At 36.3% G+C, this 22,656-nt stretch overlaps 1 pseudogene; it reads left to right on the forward strand.

Moving 5' to 3' along the window:
- Positions 1-22,192, forward strand: part of LOC129242025 (uncharacterized) — a 52,995-nt pseudogene extending 30,803 nt beyond the window's left edge.
- The last annotated feature ends 464 nt before the right edge of the window (positions 22,193-22,656 follow it).

Below are 22,656 nucleotides of genomic sequence, written 5' to 3' on the forward strand. Positions count from 1 at the left end.
GGTGTACGTCTTAATGTTGTTCCACAAATGGAGGGAACTACAGTTTCAAGCCGACTCCGAACGGCAGATATTTTTATGAGGAGCTTTTTCAAGGCCGAAATAGACTCGGAGGTTTGTCATTGTCTGCCGAAGTGCGACCGCTATTAGAATAACCTTTTGCTTCATTTGAAGAAAAATTCACTAATTCATTTCTTTGATATTTCGTGATGTTCATTTATAGCACCTTTTCAAATGACAAAGCTGCATTGAGCCATAAGCCATTTAGCAGAAGGTATAGGACTGAAGGAAACTATAATGGCAGAAATATTTAGCGGCGTATATCCTTATGTATTTATATATTTAACTAGCCCGAAGTTCAAATAGAGTTTTATAATTCTCGCATGTAGTTACCAAGCGGTTTCAGTTCTGGGGTGGAGTCCCAATACAATAATTTAGGAAATAGGAGGTTGAATTAGTTTTAAAGGTGACACACAGATGGCGCTATTTATCACTTTATCGCGTTGGCAATACTGAATATATATTCATGACGAAGCCTCATCCCTAGGCTTTGTTTATCAGTATCTGTCATTTTGCTGAAGTATAAACAACGCAGTGTTTTCGTGCTCCGAGTATGTCAACTTTCGTGCCGTCGAAACGCAATTTGCGGGAAGCTTTGCTTTTCTGCTTCAATTTGAAAAAAAATACAGCCCAAGCCCGTGAATTGCTGCAGGAGGCCTACCCAGACCATACTCCGTCGATTTCAACATGTGAGTACTGGTTTCGACGATTCAAAAGTGGTGATTTTCATACCCAAGACAAGGAGCGTCTTGGCCAGCCCAAAAAGTTCGAGGACGCGGAATTGGGGGAATTGGTAAACGAGGACTCGTGCCAAACCCAAGAAGAGCTTGCTGAATCATTGGGCGTTGATAAATCAACCGTTTGCAAGCGTCTAAAAGCGATGGGAATGATCCAAAAGCAAGGACATTGGGTCCCGTACGAGTTGAAGCTGCGCGACGTCGAACGGCGATTTTTTACGTGCGAATTGCTGATCGAGCGACAAAATCGGAAGGGTTTTTTGCATCGGGTGGTGACTGGCGACGAAAAATGGATCCACTACGATAACCCAAAACGCAAAAAATCATGGGGTTTGCCCGGCCACGCATCAACGTCGACGGCCAAGCAGAATATTCACGGCAAGAAAATCATGCTCTGCATTTGGTGGGATCAGGTCGGCGTCGTATATTTTGAGCTGCTCCAACCGGGCGAAACAATCACGGGGGATCGTTACCGACTGCAATTGATGCGTTTAAGCCGGGCATTGAAAGAAAAACGGCCGGAAACGGTAAAAAGGCACGACAAGGTTATTTTGCAACATGACAACGCTCGGCCGCATGTTGCTCAACCTGTCAAAAAATACCTTGGAACGCTTGGCTGGGAAGTGTTACCCCACCCGCCGTATAGTCCAGACATAGCTCCCTCCGATTATCATTTGTTCCGGCATATGAGTCTCGATTTGGCGGACCAGCGGTTCTCCTCGTACGAGGCTACCAAAATTGGGTTGAGTCATGGATAGCCAAGCAGCGGCCAGAATTTTGGAGAAACGGCATTCGGAAATTGCCCGAAAGATGGGCGAAAGTTGTAGCTAGCGATGGCCAATACTTCGAATAAAATATTTTGTACCGTTTTTCACAATAAAGCCCCAAATCTTCGAAAAAAACCTTTAAAACTAATTCAACCTCCAATATAAAAAACAAAAACTTACTGAATGTACATATTTTCTTTCAGCAAAAATGGGTATTTCGTTATTCGTAAATCAGACAGAATTTACCCAGCATTTCTAAAAGATAAGCAAGTTTGTTTTTATTCCTTGAAATTCAACATTTTATTCGAGAAAATACTACCTCTAATCATTCCGTTTTTTAACCTCCATTACCTCTAATCATTTCCGTTTTTTCGGTACAAAAAGTGCTGTTTATGACCGCGTGTTGTTCGATGGTTAATTTTTTTCTCCAATTCATGGCTGGTTTGGCGACCGTTCTCCCACAAGAGTTATTTGCGACGTTCTTCATCGAATTCAGAAGACCTTGCCTGTGGGACGTGTCATCGATGTCCGAGCTACCAGTTTTGAACTTTGCAAATCATTTCCGTGCTGCATACTCGCTTCCTCCATACACGTCACAAGTATCCCCAGCTGTTTCGGCAGCTTTTTGACCTCGATGAAAAGCAACCATTTGTAAGCCTCAAAAATAATAAAAAATTAAATAACTCGAAAATACAATTAACATAGTTTCGTAGATCAGAAGAAATTCTATGAAATGAATACTTACCCAGACTTACGCAAAATATGTATAAGAAAGCTGTAAACTTATTCCCCAACCCAAAATTTAACTTATATCTAACTACAAACTAGTGAACTTTTGGCAAACTTTTAAGAAACTTATTTTAAACTAATTGAGAAGACATGCATAGTCGGACAATTGACTACTGCCTAAGACATCGAAATGTTAAAATAGCCCAAAGTAGGTATACTGAAATGCATTCAAATTTCGCTTAATTGGGTATATAAGTAAGTACTTAGAACGTCCACAATCGATATGAATATTCCACTTTCTTTGCACACTTCTATGTGTATATTTTCGACCCTTTATCTATGATTGCTTGTCCTTGCTATTACTCGTGGTGCCGTTGAAATGCATACACTTGCACGCATACGCAGAGCGTACCATAAATTGTTCGTATTTCCATGAAGAGATTAAGGTGGGAGAAAATTACGGTGTATGCTTTTCCATGCTTTCCTTACTGAGAATAAATAAACAGGTGAAATTACATTTCGCTTTAACACTGGCAGAATATTCGCCGAAAGCGAACTATCGCGAAAATGAGTGGATTTTAACAACTTCAAGGGAAACCAAAATACCCGCTTTTTTTAATCTTAAAAAGACGCGATGCATGCTAAGTGCAAAAGACGCTTTATGGAACACGAAAACTAAAAATTCCTATAATTTTAATATGATAGTCGTGTTTTTTAAAAAATTTAATATAGTTAAATTGGTAAATTTTCATATAAAGGCGTAAAAAGTACAGACACCTGGATTCTTGTAATTTTTTATCAGACTTATTCTATACCCAATGGTTGTATTTTGTTGTTGATGAGCGCGAGAGTACCATAAAGTTTCAAAGGGTGATTTTTTAACAGCTACAGTAAAGTTTTTCAAAAAACACAAGTAAAATTCAGAAGAATGCATGAAATTTTTATTTAAATCGATAGTACAGTCCATATAATTTAATGTTTGAAGAATATTTCATGCAAATGTTGACCGCGACTGCGCTTCAAATGGTCCATCCGCTTAGTCCAATTTTGGCATACTCTTTCCAATGTTTCGGCCGGTATCTCACATATAAATGCTTTAATGTTATCTTCCAATGCATTAATTGAAGTAGGCTTGTCTGAATAGACATGAGCTTTAACATAGCCTCATAAAAAATAATCTAAAGGCGTTATATCGCACGATCTGGGTGGCCAATTGACAGGTACCGAACGTGAAATAAAATGTTCACCGAACTCGCCTATCAACAAGTCCATTGTTACGCGTGCTGTGTGGCATGTGGCACCGTTTTGCTGAAACCACATGTCATGCAAGTCAAGCCCATGCATTTTAGGCAAAAAAGAGTTGGATATCATTTCACAGTAGCGCTCACCATTCACAGTTACGTTACGATTCGCAGCATTTTTGAAGAAGTACGGTCCAATGACACCTCCAGCCCATAAACCGCACCAAACTGTGACCTTTTCTTAGTAAAGCTTTAAACTCCTATGCTTGATTATTCTGTGTACTTTATACTTAAAAAGGTAATAGCCGTTGCGAGCCTTCTTTGCATTGAACCGCGTAACCAATCCTTGGCATTGACAGTTCTGCTGTATAGCATGATAATTTGAAAGGCGCGCCAGTGCAATTTAAGATATTTTTTTGTAATCCGGCAGTCCATATAACTATAAAAATGAAATTTTTTGTAACCTCCTATCATTTATCTTCTTATATATTTCTCCTTGCGTTGTTCAGCCCTTATTTAGCTTTAAGTTAAGTTTAAATTCCCACACCTAGCCCTGCCCAGTCTAATGCAGGCCGACACAGTACTGCCTTTTGAATTCGCATTTGTTTGTGCTGACAGAACTCATTGCAAATTCGTCTGCCGTTTGCCGTGGTTAGTAAATGACTGCCAATATGAGAGTCACGTTTACTAAGTACGTGAAGGCAAAAAGTTCTTCTTCGTTTTAGCCGCCATTTTTTAGCGTCTTCTGGGTATTTGAACACTTTTCTCTTGCATTTTTTATAGCCTTAAGGCAATTATTTTTGCTGATGTTGGTTTCGCTTTAATGGAGTTAACAATTCGCAGAATTTTTTGAAAAATACTCTATCGCTAATAGTTAATACCCTAAAGTAGTTAAATCATGTTAAGAATGTTTTCAATAAGAAAACAATAAGTATTTCTAGCAAAGTGAGGGGCGAGGCATTGTTTGCAAAAAAATTAAGTTTACTTAAATTTAGTAGATAAAGAAATTTCCTGTAAGAAGGAGGTATAATGATGGAAAATTAGTGAAAACAACCTTGGACTAGTTGCTAGAATTATAGAATTGTATATATGTTGGAGAGAAAATTATTATAGCAAATAAGTTATTTCAGTATACAAAAACAAAACATCAAAAAATTCATAAACAATAAAAAAATCAAAAAAAGAACAAAAATCACATATAGTATATTATAATTAGTATTTCATAAAAAATATTTTTCATAAATCAAATATTGACCTCCACAATTTCGCGCACTTTTCCATTTTATCAAACGGCCGATGTATGCTTTTAAGGAAGTCTGTTTAGGATGCTTGTCACAGTGGCTTGAATGATGTTTCGAGAATAGATAACAATTGTAGGGTGCCAAAAGAAGGGAATACGGTGCCATGGTGAACGGCGTCACGAAATGAATTGCCTCTTTTTTCTTCACAAATAAGCAAATAACGATGTGAAATGTATGCTAAACAATTTCTCGAAACATTAAAACTTAAATATTCGGTCCAAATGATTTCATTGTTTCCAACAAGGGATTTCTTATTGTAATGAACTAACGCACTTTTTTAAGGTTTCTGGTTATAATTCGCTGGGTGGACATATTAGCTACAGTTATTTATATTTGTACAATTGTTCGGGTTTGGCTCCATAAGCTCATTTTAATTAGAAGAATTTCATTTTGGTTAAAGTGATGGGTGAAAAAAGTGATTTTGCTTCTGATTACCGACTTAGTTAAGTAGGTAATAGTACATATTTCACTATTTTCTGTGGGAAGAAATTCCGTTGAAGCGAATCAATGGCTCTAAAAGTGTTATGGCGACTCCGCTCCATCAGAAACAACAATAAAACGATGGTTTACTGACTTCAAATGTGTTCATAGAGACACCGATGATGCACAATGTAGCGGACGTCCAAATGAAGTGCTAACATCAGAAAAATGCACAAAATCGTTTTGAATGATCGGAAAGTGAAGTTGCGTGAGTTCGCCGACATCGTAAAGGTATCAAAGGATCTTATTGATTTTATATTGCACGAACATTTGACTATGATAAAGCTCTATTCAATGTGGGTGCCGCGTTTGCTCAACGCTTGCTTGTTGACCAAGAACAAGAACATTCTGAGCTTTGGCAAAACTATTATACATATATAAAATTAACTTCAAATTGCTCCCACATTCACCGTATTTCCCTGATTTGGCTTCCAGTGACTACTGCTTGGTAGCAGACCGAAGAAAAATACTCGCCGGTAGGAAATCTCCCTTGAATGAAGAGGTTATCGCTGAAACTGAGGCCTTTTTGAAGCAAAAGATAAATCTGTCTACAAAAGCGCTATTGAAATGTTAGAGCGGCGTTAGAATGGTTGCGCTATTCTTGATGGAAATTACGTTAATGAATAAAGAAAATTTTGAATAAGAAAAAAAAGTGTTTTCATTGCTAGGCCCGGGACTTTTCAGCCCATGTGTTGCATATAGGAACGTATAATTTACGTTAACGTTCTTTATTAGGTGTTTGACCGTTTCACAAATAGAGGTGCCGACAGCGTTTTAAGGCAGATATATTCTTATGGATTTGCGATTACCTGCCGGGTTTCGATCGCTATAAGAAACAACTTTTTCTATCATTTGGTATTTCATGTCCGGGGCTTCGAACTTTGGCCCTAACGAATGGTAGTAACGCACCAACCCGTTATTTTGTTGCGTTTTAAGCAATTTGGTACACCTTATGTTTGTTAAATTTGCTTCTTCACTCAAAACAAAAATTTAAGCTCACTCATTTCATCCAGCGAACAAAGTCATTTCACTTCATTGCAATTGGAACTGCATTTAAGTCGCTCGCAATCAAAAACCAAACAGCCGCTGCATTTGTCCGCAAATAGGAGCGGAAGCATCGATGGCAGCACCAGTAGACCAGTAGCAGTAGCAGCAATTTCCCATTGAGCAATTTGCCATTTTACTACGACACTTCCAATTGGAATATATTCGTATGTACATACAATGCTTACATATGTATGCTTGTAGTAGTTGTATGATTCCAATTCATACAATCTACGGTTTACACCCGTATCTGGTAGACAGCGCAGCCAATTGGACAGACTGACGCATTTGTGAAATACATGCGAGTGACAGCAATCAGAAGCAATAAAAGCAGCAACAGTAGTCCAGTTAAAACAACTGCAATACGCCGCTCGCTCTTTAAGTGTTCTTAAACATTTTGGGCATTGGCTGTTGGTTGGCGCTACCATCACCACCACCAAACGGGGACCATTGAAAAAATAATCGAATTATTGGCAAATTGCAAAATTGCGAACTGAAGTGCATAATAAATAGCAAAATGCATATAATAAAATGGAATGAAAATCGCATTTATTGTAAGCGCACTATCATATTTGCACAAATACAATAAATGAAGGTATACCACATGCCCAACTGTAAAAACAGGGCGGCAGTCTACCAAAGAGAAGGTTTCGCATTATACGAATAGATTTCCTAGATAAGACCAGCGGTCGATATTAACCAAACTATCTGAATGGCGGCCGCCGTAGACGAATAGGTTGGTGCGTGACTACAATTCGGAAATCACAGAGAGAACGTCGGTTCGAATCTCGGTGAAAACACCAAAATTAAGAAAAACATTTTTCTAATAGCGGTCGCCCCTGGGCAGGCAATGGCAAACCTCCGAGTGTATTTCTGCCATGAAAAAGCTCCTCATAAAAATATCTGCCTTTCGGAATCGGCTTGAAACTGTAGGTCCCTCTTTTTGTGGAACAACATCAAGACACACACCACAAATAGGAGGAGGAACTCGGCCAAACACCCAAAAAGGGTGTACGCACCAATTATATATATATGTACATATATATATATATATATTACGCCTGCCGGAAATACAACACATTAATCTGGAAGCAAGCGCTTCTATACAAATGCGAGCCATTTGTGAATAAGAATTTAATAGGAGTAATGATTTTTTACTTTTTATACATTTTTAACAACACAGTGCAAAAACTGTACAAAAATGTTACCCTACACGAACAAGCGCTAGTAAGAGAGCACATCTCCTAGAGTAGAATTTAACAAACCTTCCACCTACAATATGAATTTTCTATCTTTTCTTAAAACGAGAATGATGAAAGTTTAATGAAAAAGACATTTAAATAGAGTGCTCCACAAAGATTCCAACCAAACAGTTAAGTATAAGTTAGAGAGTTAACATCTACTTCGAAAAAATGTCTCGGTAAGTTCGGAAAAATTGTTAAAATCTTTACACCCAGTGAGAAAAAGTCTGAGCTTTTGGACTACTACTGTCTACCTGTTTTGGAAAACATCCTCTTTCATAAATTTTAGCGTTTGCTCAGGTTGAGTAACTACTATTAGACAGTGTAATAAATAAGTCGTAGCTGCCTCTCGATTTCGTAAGCTGGTTAGGCACTTCAATCTTAATAAAGAATACATAGCAAACATGCCGGCTCCTCCTTAGCTATGATTGCTATCCATACATATTTTGGTAATCAATTATAAATAATGATACGATGTTAAGAGAAAGTTCTCAGCTGCTAAATTAGTTTGCTCCAGCAAAAACATCTCGTCACAGTTAGCAGTTCCTAATACAAGAAGGAGCAAAATTAATTATCCAAATTTGGTTTTCAATCACTTTTTTACTAAATAAAAAAAAAGAGTGATGGGAATATTTATTTTCTCGTTTACGCGCTTCATTGCTTGTCTGTTTGTATACTACAGCTGTTTAGTTCACAAGTATTGAATATGATCGTCATATGACGCCATTGCAAAAATTATAAATTTTCCGTGTGCCACCTTGTGTTTGAATAGTAGGATCTCAATTTTATATGGATAGTCTTTAAATGAGTTAATTAGTTGATATGTAAGTGGCTCCACGATATACGTACGTATTTCATGAATATTCGCGAAACTATTGACAATGCCGTGCAAATGAGATACTGAAACAAAAATGAGTGCCTGATGGCAAGACCGAATTCGCCAGAAAATAAAAGTTGCCCCAGTTAGAAATTACGATAGTTTGTAAGCACATGAACATAAACAGAGGTGCTGTGCGGAAAGAAATCAGTCCTAAGTTGAGGAATTTTTATTTTTCTTCTTAGGCCTTGTGGTAGCGTGTTACCCTCAAGTGGCCCTCTGAAAACAGGCTGAGTCTATTTACTTCCATCACTTCTCGCCGCGGAACTACCGTATTACATCGTGGAGAGAGAAGGCAATTAGCCGCCGCTGCTGTGTTGCAGTGTTTACAAACGCCTCATTTCTTTTATAGTATCGGCCACTAAGTCGCATGCGGCATTGCACTTTTCCTTCGAGTGCAGCATATGTTGCACGAATTGTAAAGTAAAATGATTACACACTGAAATTAAATATAGCACGCAAGTTATGTTGGTATTAGTGTGGGAGTTTTATTTCTGTGATTCTGTGATTTTAACAGTAGAAGTTAATAGTCTAAGGTTGCAACTACTAAAGCTTATACAAAGTTAAAGACATTACCAATCTGATTTAGTCCTACTAAAGGGTGGTTAAATTTCTAGGGCCGATGTTGAATGTGAACCACACCTAAACGTCAACGACACTGTTGGACTTCTTTCTTTGGGGTTGTTTGTAAGAAAAAGTATACATCAATAAGCCAGCAAGAATTCAAGAGCTAAAGGATGAGATAATTCGGCACATTAACGGCATAGAACCTGAATTATGCCTCAGCGTCATCGAAAATTTTATTCCATACGTAATTGAACTATACCAGTATTATCATAATAAAGAGAAATGAGAATAATTTCTTTAAAAAATTGTATTTTATTCAAAATCAACATCGGCCCTTAAAACTTAACCACCCTTTACAATAACATTTCTACATAGTGCCTTTCTGAGTAGCCCCACTTTGATATTGTAGGTCGAAATTGCTTTAAGTATTAATTTTATTTAAATGTGTTTAAAATTAGCGATTCCAGATATATATTTTAATAAGGAGAAATTTTTTTATATTTCAGATAAGGTACTATCTTACAGCAATGGTAAGTAATTTTTTAGAACATTTTTATTTGTCACTAAAGAGTTTTAAATAAGTCTGAGCTTATTGATAGTTTCGACCAAAATAACGCTTTTATTTGTCACTAAAGAGTTTTAAATAAGTCTGAGCTTATTGATAGTTTCGACCAAAATAACGCTTTCTATACGTTCACTATAGGTTCTATATACACTTCTATTAACACCAAGCTGAATTTAATTTATGTTTTCTTCTTCTTCTTTATTTGCTTATTCATTTACGAATGTGTAGCGGTCGCACAATATTTTATATATATTTGTTCCTTAACCAGAATGCATATTATTATGCACACATTAATTTATATTATTTACAATTACTTTATAAATATCTCTATTTTTAGTTGCATTCATAATTCTGCTACATAGCATACACCCGTCCAATGCCTTACATTTCGTTATCATGATAACTGCTTCCGGCCTTGGCATCGTTTTACTTAAATTTTTCCTTCCAGTATTTACTGTAGCATGTAGTATTTGGTGTTTCTCATTATGTGTCCAAGCTAAACTGTCTTGCGACGTTTTATTGTGTGTAGAGTTCGCGGTCTCGATTAGCTACCTCTATGTGAGAAACCATATCTGCTCAAAATGCGCCTAAAAACACATTCGAGTAAGACGTGTTTCACGATTTTCCACAAGATCGAAAAAGAGCGGTATCGTTCGGTAATTCGCTATTTGTTTTTGTATGGGAAAAAATGCGAGGAGCTAAACAAAAAGTGGATACTGTCTATGGGCACGCTTCGCCATCTATGATCACAGTTAGATATTATTTAAATATATATATATGTATATAATTGGCGCGTACACCCTTTTTGGGTGTTTGGCCGAGCTCCTCCTCCTATTTGTGGTGGGCGTATTGATGTTGCGCGAGGTAACAGAGGCCATAGGTGTGTCGACTGGAACAGCAATTAATATCTTACATGATTATTTGACGATGAAAAATTGTCGGCCCTGAGTGCCGCGATTGCTCATGATCAAGCAGATGCGGCTGTTAACTTCGTAGCAGTGTTTGGATCAATTTATGCGAGATCAGAAGGATTTTTTTTTCGTCAAATTGTCACCGCTGATGAAACCTGAATTTATCATTACTCACCAAAAAGTAAGCAATAATCAAAACAATGGATTTCTCTCGGTGAATTTGCTCCAAAGAAGGCGAAGACAGTCCCATCGGCATGGCGACGATTTTTTGGGATGCGAACGCTGTCAACATTATGAATTTTTTAGAAAAAGAAAGAACGATTACTGAAGGTTAAATACAGTGCGCTATTGGACCGATTTCACAAAAAAATTGAAAGGGACAACCGGAGTTGTGCATCCAACCGGAGTTGCGCCACCAAACTGCATGAATTGCTTAATGAATACCTGCCGCATCCCCCATATTCACCCGATCTGGCTTCCAGTGACTTTTTTAGTGTTCCCTTACATGCAGAAATGGCTCGCATGGAAAAAATTTTGTTCAAACGAGGAAGTCATCGCCGAGACAGGAGCTTATTTTGGAAAGCTCGACAAATCGTATTTTTTGCAGAGGTTAAAAAAATGGCGGATTGTTGAAAGAAGTGTATCTTTCTAAAAGGTGACAATGTTGAAAAAAAAATAATTGTTTGAAAAAATGGTGTCTTCATTTCTAACGCGGGTACTTATAGAACCGCTCTCGTACGTTAAAATTACAGAAATATTTTTTATAGCAGTCGTAGCTCGGCTGATTATGCAATGAATAAAATGCATAAAATTGAAGGTCCTTCCATATGTGGTACAACTTCAAGACCCACACCACAAGTGGGAGGAGAAGCCCGAATAATTATAAATATATATTTAATAAAAAGCTGTTAAGGAAACTTCTATTCTTTTAAAAACTCTCTCCATTAATCTAAAGAATTCTACGAAAGTTTTGTAGCCTCTGTTCTTTTTTAATACTGAATTCAAACGTGGCATAACTTTATGGACAATTGTCGAAGCTAAAGAATCGTATATTATAACGAATTTTAAACTGAATTATGTACATAGTGATTTCAATGCATTGGCTAAGCACAAAGCTTTCTTTTAACAATACGTTAAAACCGAGTTGATTGATGGTGGTGCCTCTTTCAGCCATGGTAAATTTCACATCACATTCAAAAAAAGTGTATTTCTGGTTCGACCTGCCTTTCCTTCAGCTAACATCTATATAAATATATATAAGCTACGGAATGAGAAATGCTTTTACAGAAAATCGAAGTGATACATACATATATCCCAGAGTGCTATATTACGTAGAGTTTCCCTGAAAGAAACACGCTATTTTATGAGAAGTTTTCTCAAAGCAAAAGCATTCAGAATTAGATTTGGCATTTCTAATATATATAGCTTTCAAAAAAAAAAAAATAGATTACCAACTATTTTAATACCTGACCGTTGGTATGGGTTTTGGGTCTAGAGCTAAAGTTAGTCCATAATGCTAAGCATTCAACGTTCTCGGCCAAGACGACCAGACTTCCTGTATGTCGTGGCATTTTTAAGTCGAGATCTATGCTATTAATATGGCGGCAAAGTTGGTAAACATCATATAACTTGCTTTATTTGTAGACAGTCACGGTGCAATGAAGGATCAAGTTACTAATGACTAACTTGAAATGTTTCCAAGTATGTATAAAACCACTAACATCTTTTCGGATTCCCAAACATAGCGATTTCGCAAACAAGCAATAGCGCAAGAAAAAGATAGCCCCACTAGATTATTTGATTCGGCAAGCTGAGCGCAGGGTTAAAGCACTACCAAAAAGTATTTAGTTTTCACCAGCACATCATCGCCGGCACTTTGGCCAACACTCCTGGAACGAAGAATACGGCAAAATGGTCGTCGCATTTAGGATCACGCACGATTTATGCAGAAGTGGGAGCTAGAATTTACTTAGCATTTTCTATACGAATGCAATGCGCTTCAGAGTTTAGATTAACCTCTTTATATGTTTAAGTGAAGCCTCGCTGAAGCTGCTAACTGAATTTTGACGAAGGACGATGATGGTTTAGAGACATGTTTGAAATGCGGACTGCTGGCACTACAATAGGCTTCAGCAGCAATTGGGTGAACTTCTTTTAAGACCTGGTCATGTAATATAAGCCGCTTTCTATAAACCACTTCTCTGCCCAAAGTGAATTCTACTGATCGTTAAGCGAAAAGTTTGTATGGTAAAATAACAATAGTTAAGCGATTTTCCAGCGACGTTTGTTTGAGCCGCTTCGTTTACAAGCGACATGCATAGGCCAGTGCTTCGAATTACAAGTGGGGATATCGATATTTTGCATACTTTTATGCGGGATGCTTTGAAAAGCAAGGGAGCTTTTGTCAAAACAAAAATAACGCCAATGTTGCCAAATTATATCCAACACTGACTTCAAAGGATGTTTTTGTTTTATTTACTACTCGCTAGGAGGTTTGTAATTCGAAAGCGTCTATTATCTAGTATTTGGCGCCAAGCTCTTATATAAATGGCTACGGTTGTCTATGGCCCCTGTGTTGTTTGTGGCAGTAAACATTATTCTATGAACTAATGCATCTGTAACATGACCACCCTTAAAACAATAAATCAACATTAATAAAAGTAGTAAATACAAAACTCGAAAAAATGTTCTTTGTTTTTTGTTGCTGTTTATTGGTTTGTCTGTAATAGTCGAATGGCTAACAACTGCAGATGGCACAAAAATTTAAGTTGAGATGCGATGTCACAGGAAACGAAAATTGTTTTCCTTTTTATTTGGGACATTTCGCGCACAACTAAACACTGTTTGAGAGACATTCAGCGCAAAGTTCATGCGGCATGGCTGTGGCTAACAAAATTTTTGACGACAGACCAAAACAATAAACGCGGTGGCAATAACAGTAACAACAAAACAATAATCATAACAGAAATAGCGACAACAATAAGGCGTTAAATGCAATAAGCAATAAATGGTTTGAATGGTGCAGAGAGTGAAATGTGAGGTCATGGAGTGATGGAGTAATGGCGCAGAGGGAGTGTTGATGCAAAGAGTGATTATGTCGAGGGAGGGGTGATGCAAAGGGAGAATTGAAACTTGTGAGAAAGGGCAGATGGGAAATTGCCGACAAGTTGAGTGGATGAGTTTTACACTGTGAAAACACAGCTGCCGTGTGAACTTGGAAAGGGCAGGTAGATAAATGGGCTAAGCCAGTTTGTTGTTCCAACAACGCATTGCCACATTTTCCGGGTATGTGAAAACAATGCTTCGCTGTTACGTTATCACCTTTAGACGGTAGACGTGTTGGCAGGCAACAGCCGCTGGCCATGACGGCATAAACGCAACACTTGACAGCTACACGCCAACGGCTGGGCGAGGTCATAATGCTACAAATTTCATGCTACATTTACGATAACTTGTTTATAATTTGCAGCAACCTAAAAAATGTGAGATATAAAAATTTTGGAATAGGAAGTTATGCCTCCCATACACAACCGCGCATAGACTAAAAAACGTAGGCCAATTGATAGGTACTCGTGCTTGTGAGCATGTTAGGAGTCCCGAAATATTTTTTGCATCGGGATTACGGGATTTCAAATGACTTTGAAATTAAAATTGCGATCCCTTACTTAATTCTTAAGTTGAAGCTTAGGAAATATTGGCTTGACATTCATTTGCAAGAAAGTTAAAAGCAATTCACTGTGCGGAAATGTTTCCTTTTGTAAAGGCTCAACAATTTTGAGGTGTCGGATTTTAAATTGAAATAAAACAACAAAAATTCAAATTGATTGGGCAACTCTTATTATTTTTGTGTAGAACCATTCATGAAATTAATTTTTTTTAATAATCTCTGGGCCGCAACTGCCCGGTAATTCGGTCATCCGGAAACACCAATTTTGAATGACTCGCTGGAGGACTTCGGTCGGTATCTCGTAAATAACTTTAGTAATGTTGACTTCCAATACCTCAATCGAAGCTGGTTCATCTACAAAGTATTTCCATTGAACCGAGACGAGAGTTTAATTGCTCACTGAAACGCCGACGCAATAAATATTTGTTTCACGGGCTGTATGGCAAGTAGCACCTTGTTGTTGGAACCAAATGTTGCGGAGATCACGGGCTTTAGTTTCCGACTTCAAAAAATCATTTATCATTCCGCGAGAACCTTCGCCATTCACTGTTACATTGGCACCCGCCTCGTCCTTGAACAAATATGTGCTGACGATTTCTCCAGCGCATAGGCCACACCGAACGGTTGATTTCAATGAATATAATGACTGCTCTTGATTGGATTTGGGCTGCTCTTTAACCCAAATACGGCAATTTTGCTTACTGATGCAGTCACTAAGTCAAAAATGGGCCTCATCGCTGAACAGTTATACACATTGTAAGTTGTTCTGAGTGCGCGATAAACACTCTTCGCAGAGTATCGATTTTCGTAATACAATTGTACGATGATGAAATGCTAATAAATATCGAAAAAATTTATCGTATGTTTATTATCTAGTTTGACAGCAGTCATGCGTGATCTGTCAAAAACGCTCTATTGGGAAAAGTACTATTTCAGCAGTAGGTTTAATTTGCAGTTTAAATCTCGTAAGCCATACATTTACTATAACTACCCAAACTTAGGTAAATATACCATTATACAATTTAAGCTTTAGGAATGATTAAGTTGGTTTGGGTTGAACTAATTAAATGGTATTCAAAATTTATGTATTTTTCTATCTATTTTCCGTAAATGATTTTATTTTAATAAGATTATATATAAAAATGCTACTATTTTTTACCAACAGAAGAAAAAACAACATGGCTTAAGATAATATACTTTTATAGAATTTACGAAAATTATTTCCGGTTAGTACTCCCAAACCCAAATTGTATATTGCATTAAAAAAAAATTCATTGATTTTATTTAAGAGACATTTAAAAATGTAACTTTAATGAAGTGTTCAAGTTCAAACTCAAATCTGAACTAAAAGCAATGCCTTACATCGCATTATCGTAAATTTCAAAGATTTGTTGAAGCCAATAGTCAGTGCAGTGAAGTATGTATAAAGAAATAAACCAGAAAAAAGTTTGGGTAAAATTTGAATGCCTTTGCTTAAGGGGTTAGGGGTGGTCAGAGACCCGAAAAAATTTTGATTTTCAATTTCATATTTCGACTTGACTTTACCAAAATTAAAAAAAAAAACAAATAATAATAATAATTGTAAAAGTTATCGCTGTTTGTGTGGAGCCCGTTTCTCCTAAAGTCCTTTTTTTCAAAATTTTCGAGAAAAATACCGGCAATCAATTGTTCAAAAAAAAAATTGAAACCTTTAAAAACAATATACATTTTATTTCATGCAGTTTTTAAGTGTGATCACCAATTCAAAAGACATAGTTTTGAGAAAGCGCATTTAAAGTTTTGCTATCGATTTATGTATGCCCGAGCGCTCTTTGTTAATTCTTGAATAACTCAAAAAGTATTAGTCGGATTCACTTCAAATACAACACAGTATTTTAAAGATAACATACTTTAAGAAAATGCAAAAAAAAATCAAATTTTTTGAAAATTCTGACTACGCTTGAAAATTATCACTCTGATGGCAACTATGTCTCCTGGCCTAATAAAGCATCGCAGAAGTTTTTAAATAAGCGAAAAGTGAATTTAATTTGGAAATTTAAGTTCGGTGGTATACCAAAACAACTGAAAAAATCAAAATTGTGAAAAACTCTGAAATATGTTCAGTGCATAAATGCGTAAAACAGACAAAAAGGCTCCGACGTACGGGTGGTCACTTTTCAAATATATAATACAATAAAGTTTCCACCACTACTTTTTTTCATCACCCGTTATTTTAAATGCAATAACAAAAAAAAATTTTTTTTTAATTATGACTTTAGTTACTGACGATTATTTATATTCGTTTAAGGAGTAGAATAAATGTGATTAATGGTTTTTTTTGTAGTTATAGTAGTATTTTTTTTTATTTTACAATATCTATAATACAGTGAATATGAGATAATATTTCAGAGTAGGTAGAACAAAAGTACCATACAAACAGCAAAAATGTGGTAGCCAATTTAAGAAAATTCATTTACAATAAAGTCCCTGTATCACTATCAGATATATATTTGAATAACGCATAATAGTAAAATAAATTCTTTTCCAATCAGTTTATTTAGTAGTGTAGGTAAGAACTCCATTATAGGAGTCAAAGAAAATTCTGATAATGGTGGCATATCTCCTTGCATTCTTTTACCTAGTAAACACCTAATTAGATCATTTCTTCAGCACGGATACGGTGAAACCTTGGTGTTGGTAGGCTTATGCATAGCACAATTCGGTTCGAGGTGTATCAATTAGTTTGAGGTGTTGGATGGCAAAAAGTGTAAAAGCTTCTCAACTTGAACAAATCTTTAAATCCTCCAAACGTGCGCCATAAAACATGATACACCTAGAGGCTGACTCAAATATTTTCTGTTTCTTTTTATATTTTTGTTTTTTTTCGTATATTTTTGTTTTGTTGTTGTATTTTTTTTGTTCAATTTTGATTAATGTATTTTTTATAATAATTATTACTTTCAAATCATTTGCATTCTTATTTCTGATATATATAAATACAATATATTATATGGATGCGTTCTTGATTCACATGGTTTTTTCACACAAAATTTCGAAAATGTATTACTTTAAGCTTTTTCTGTATGTAGTAGTAAATATTTTACTTTTAAATTTAGTTTAATTTAATTTTGAATAAGGGGAATCTTGACAAGTCCCGGGATCACGGTACGACTTTACAAATATCCCGAGGTCTCGGGATGAAAATTTGCCTCTTATTGGCATGCGTAGGATATACGCATGAATTTATTCTACTAAAATATATGTTTGCATGTACAAATAGCTGTAAGTTTGTCGACTAATGAAAAAAGTTTTCTTGCGTCAAAAACATTATCGCTTTGTGGCTGCCTTTTACGCTTCTCCTGGTTTTTGCACCCGTGCGCTATTGTGCACTTTTGTTCGCATAACGGTTATGTGTCATAGCATAAGGAAATCGATGTATACATTCATACCAAAGTGCTTAGAATGATGAAAACATGTAGCCGTGTCTCTTTCTCCGTGCGCACGATAGCTCGAGCAAAAATTAATGTGTTTCAATGAAACTTTCGGGCAACTTACTGTGAGTCCCTATATGTACTTGCTGATATTGAAAATGATCGAAATCGGTCAAAAATTTGCCATGCAACGGTAATTAAAAAAAAAAAAAGATAAATGAAGCAAAATAACCAAATTTGTTAAAAATGGTCGGCTCTAAGAAAAATAAAATAAATAAATAAAATTTTTTAAAATGGACAGTCTGCCCATTGTACATTTTTAGCTAAATGCAAATGACTCATTTAAATCCGGCATAAAGATAATATTATATAATTGAGGTCTTATGAAAAGCAAGTCCACTTTTTGTCTGCGAAAAATAAATTTTCTAATGTTACAAGCTATAACTCTTGTTCCTGTTCATGTAGCAGTAACTTTGCTTTTGTTTATGTAGTACACTTTGTAACAGTGTAGTGTAAATCGCCGGCCGTCTTCGTCTAGCTAATCTAACGGTAGGCCTAGGAAACCTGCTGTTTCGACAGGTTGGGTCCAAAGGGAGAGGGGAAGTTTTGACTCTTATGGTCTATGTCTTTATTTCATTCCACAAACTAACAGCCAAATAAATTTTATTAAAATGTGCGCTGGTATATGAAATTCGCTCATGTCCGAATTTAGCGCCTCCTTACTTGATTATTACCATATATACGTACATATAAACTTTTCCCAAATACCTACATACAGGCTCATTCATATCGAAATTCACAACTTTTTCTCCGCCAACTTTAACTTTCTAACTTTTGTTATGGCCAATGGCAATTGTGCGCACAACATGCATGCATACTGTGCCTAAATACTTGAGTTTTGTTGCAGAGTTTTTTATTGGTTTTGAACTGTAGCCATTTGCGATAGCCGCTGTAGTTTTTGGTTTTGCGCCTAAAAGTTTTTCATAATTTGACAATTTGCCGCTCACTCACGTTGAAAGAATTTGCAATACATATGAATCTATATATGCTGTTACATATATAACACCCGTGTGTCTGCCGGTTTATTCAAATATTAAAAAAAAAATATAATACATCTAACAATTTAAAGAGCAAAACTCGATATTAGAGTTAGTTTAGAGTGGGATTGGATAGACAATTTTATGACGGACAATTTTACAGTCACATACAGATGCTGATGGTCTTACTGCTATTTTATTTAAGAATTGTCCAGCGTTGGCAATTCATCTTGGGACTATTTTTAATAAATATTTATCTAGGGGCACTCTCTTAACGGAATGGAAATTAACAATCATCACACCTTTTTTTACAAGTGGAAGAAAAAATTATGTTCGTAATTACAGGTCGATTTCCAAGCTATCAATCCTCTCTAAACTGTTTGAATGTATTGTAAAGAACAAAATTTATTTAGCGGATAAGTCTTTAATTGATCCAAAGTAACATGGTTTTGTAACTGGGCGTTCTACAGCTACTAATCTTGCTGTTTTTAGCGAATTCTGTATGCCCTCGTTTTCTAAAGGACTCCAAGTTGGCTGCGATTACATTGAGTTCTCAGAGACATTCTAAAAAGTGTCACACCAGATTCTAGTAAACAAGTTGGCTTGCTTGAGCTTTCGCTCCACTTTTCTGCAATGGCTTAAGTCATATTTGACGGACAGACGGGGTGTGATAAAAATTGATGTAGTTTCATCGAACCACTTTGTTGCTACTTTGTTGGCCACTTCTTTTTGTCATTTTCATCAATGGAATAAGCAAATGGTTTACTTTTTCTAATTTCTTGCTCTTCGTGGATGATTTAAAAATTTTCTCACAAATTTTTGAGACGTCGGAACATTTTTAAAAAAACCTACACCTCTAATAATGCAATACAAAGTGTAACAGAGTTTAGAGATCTTCGAGTATTATTCGATACGAAATTTTCCTTTAGTGGTCACATTAATATTATTCTTTAAAATCGTATTATTCGGTTCTAGGCTTCATATCTATAAACCGCTGTTGACGGCTCTTGTTCGTTCTTACTTAAAGTACCCTGTTACCATTTGGATACCTTAAGACCAACTTTTGATTAACAAAATAGAGCGCGTTCAAAAAGTTGTTCTTCCCTAAGATTTGAGTTTTATCCTATAATTGTCGGCTAAAGTTAATTAATTTAGAATCTCTAGAAAAGAGAAGGACAGTCCCTTTACTCTCGTTTATTTTCAGTGTCGCTAATGGCATCGTCGACTGTTCAGATCTACTTGAGCGGTTAAGCTTTCATGTTCCAGAAAGAAGTCTTCGTAGTTATTAACATTCTTATAGGGAAAACTTTAAGAGTAAATTTGCGAGTAATGCACCTATTGCTCGGGCCCTTCGAGACTATAATTCATTATCTCATCAATTAAGAATCAGCTTACTTTACCTTGACGCCAGACTCGAGGAAAACGATTGGAGAGCGCCCATCTGCGATTATAGCTCCTCCTCCTATTTATGGAGTGCGTCTTGATGTTGTTTCGCTAATGGAAGGCCCTACAGTTTTAAGCCGACTTCGAAGGGCAGATATTTTTTATAAGGAGCTTTTTCATGGCAGAAATGCCTGCCTGCCTCGCGACCTCTATTCGAAAACAAAAAAATTTATTTCTGTATTTTACGGAGATTCGAATCTACGTTCTGTGAATTTCGAATAGTAGTCACCACATATTACATATACATAAACTTTTAATAAACTGACTGGGTCGCCAGGCAAACCTTCTTCATCAAAATGCGCCTCGCGCAAAACGTATTTTCAAAAAATGCAATATTTTCTAATGCCTCTCAAGTGGTCTTTAGGTGGTCACTCGGATACTTACTAACATTTAAGAATTTGAGCAGGCATAACACAGACTAATGCAAAGTAAACATTCATATCGTATAATGGAAGAAATACTAAAAACACCCTAGAGCACATTGACTGACAATGCAACTCAGATGGCTATTTCTTTGTTATTCCTATAAAAGAGAGATTTGCGTACTAGAGGATTAAAAACTCATTTAAACTTCAAACAATGCATTATGAGTGGCACCTAAAGCTTGCACTTCCAAACAATGTAATTCCAACATTATGGGTCAGTTCAAATCAAGCTAATTTGACCTAATCCTAAGCAGTAAGCGGATAAACGAAATACTGGAATTCAGTATTCTTGGTTCCTACTTTTTGCACACGCTTGATGAGATACGTGCATACACTATGTACGAGTATGTATAGGGTAGGTATAAGGCATATTTAGCGGCTTATGGAACTTTTATCACATTCGCAATACCTAATCGCTATAGCAACATTTTTTTCTATTTTCCTATCTTTCTCTTTCTCCACTCTCATATAATGGCAATACAGTGCAGTGTTGCCTGTCTAATTCTCGGTGGCTTCCACTTTTAGTCTGTAGCCACACGCTTGGCGGTGCCCTCCTTGCCGCTCTTGTTAAAAAAGGCATAACAAAATAGGCGCATGAAAGTCATAATAAAAATAATCTTAAACATCTACTTATAGTGACATTTCAGCTAAATAATATTTCCGTTTTTAGTTTTCACATTATTTAAAAACTTTTCTTGCCACTTCTGTTATCATTTAAGTGATGACAGTTGATCCTTTGGGCGTGCCAGTAATTTCTATGTATATTTTAAAATTTAGTCGTTGGTGTTAGCAGCCGCAAATGCAACATAAAAAATAGCAATCATAACAAGTAAGGAAGTGGTGAATTCGGTACGGGCCGAACTTTTGTAGACGTGCGTGGCTTGAATTTTAGTAAAATTCCATTTGGGGTGGCTGCAAGTTATAGAAATGAGAGTTAAAGCTTGTATTGTCAGACGTACAGACAGCCATTTTGCGATTGATGTTGTTAACCGATCTCAATAAAAATTTTGTCAGATCTAAATGAGCCAAAAAATAAAAAAAAAGTTAGTAAGCTCAATTGTGAGCTGATCTTCAGTGAAAAAACTGCAGATAGGGTGAACCTTCTAGAGGTCGATAATACATAAATACAAAGATGACAATAACTTCATGGATGAAGAGCTCTATATTCAATTCAAAGTTAATCTAAAACGAGAGCGTATTTGGAATTGTGGTATCACAACCGTTTCATTTTTCTGCGAATGATAGCAGAATGTATTGGTCTGGAAAAGCTTTACTCATAAATTTTCAGTTCTATTAAAGATACTTAAAAAACGGAATTAGTTTTGGACTCTTTTAGTTCCTAAACTACGTTGCGACGTTGTCTGCCTGGTACTTACAAACACGACAGGGTTCGTTCTGAATAAATGTGTCATCAATAGATAGTATAATAAAGGTTTTGTGCAGTTTGCTTTTTCAAGCATTCTGTATCCGCTGCAAGTTGTTTCCACTTGCATGCCAATAACAAGTTCGCGTTTAGTGGTAGGAAGGCATCCGGTGATGCTAGAATACAATACTAACGCGTGGAGAACTCCAGCGTAGTATCCCATTATTTTGTAGATCTTTCGAAGTCTCTTCAAAAGTTCTCACTGTTGGAAAGCGCGGAGACTTTTCGCCTTTACTCACTACTGCAAAATATCAAATGAGTCATTATTGAGGCAAGCGAGAATTAACTACAGTCAAATTTTACTACAGTCATATTTCTTCGGGTTTATCACTTTTACCGAGTTTTTTTTCCGTTATATTGGAGATGTGCGCGGTTAATAACCAATTTCGTGCATTTTCAATACCAACCTACCTTGGATAAATAATATTGTAATATGCGAAACATTTTAGTTTTTTCTTGAGCTATCGTGCTTACGTGTGGACAAACGGACGGACGGATGAATGCACTAACACGACTAAGTAGGCTCTTCTCTTCATTCTGAATATTTTAGTATTTATTTGATATATTTACAGTGGACATGTAAACAAAATTATAATACCCTTGTATTCATTTGTATGTGCGGGTATAACAACAACTGCCAACACAAGTTGAGCTAAGCTGAAAAGAACTTTCGGATTTGCATCACTAATGAGTTTTACAGCTAAAGCGGCGAGTTGTCGGCGCCATTACAAAGA

Source organism: Anastrepha obliqua, chromosome 3 (assembly GCF_027943255.1).
Source record: "Anastrepha obliqua isolate idAnaObli1 chromosome 3, idAnaObli1_1.0, whole genome shotgun sequence".
In the NCBI taxonomy this organism is placed as follows: Eukaryota; Metazoa; Arthropoda; class Insecta; order Diptera; family Tephritidae; genus Anastrepha; species Anastrepha obliqua.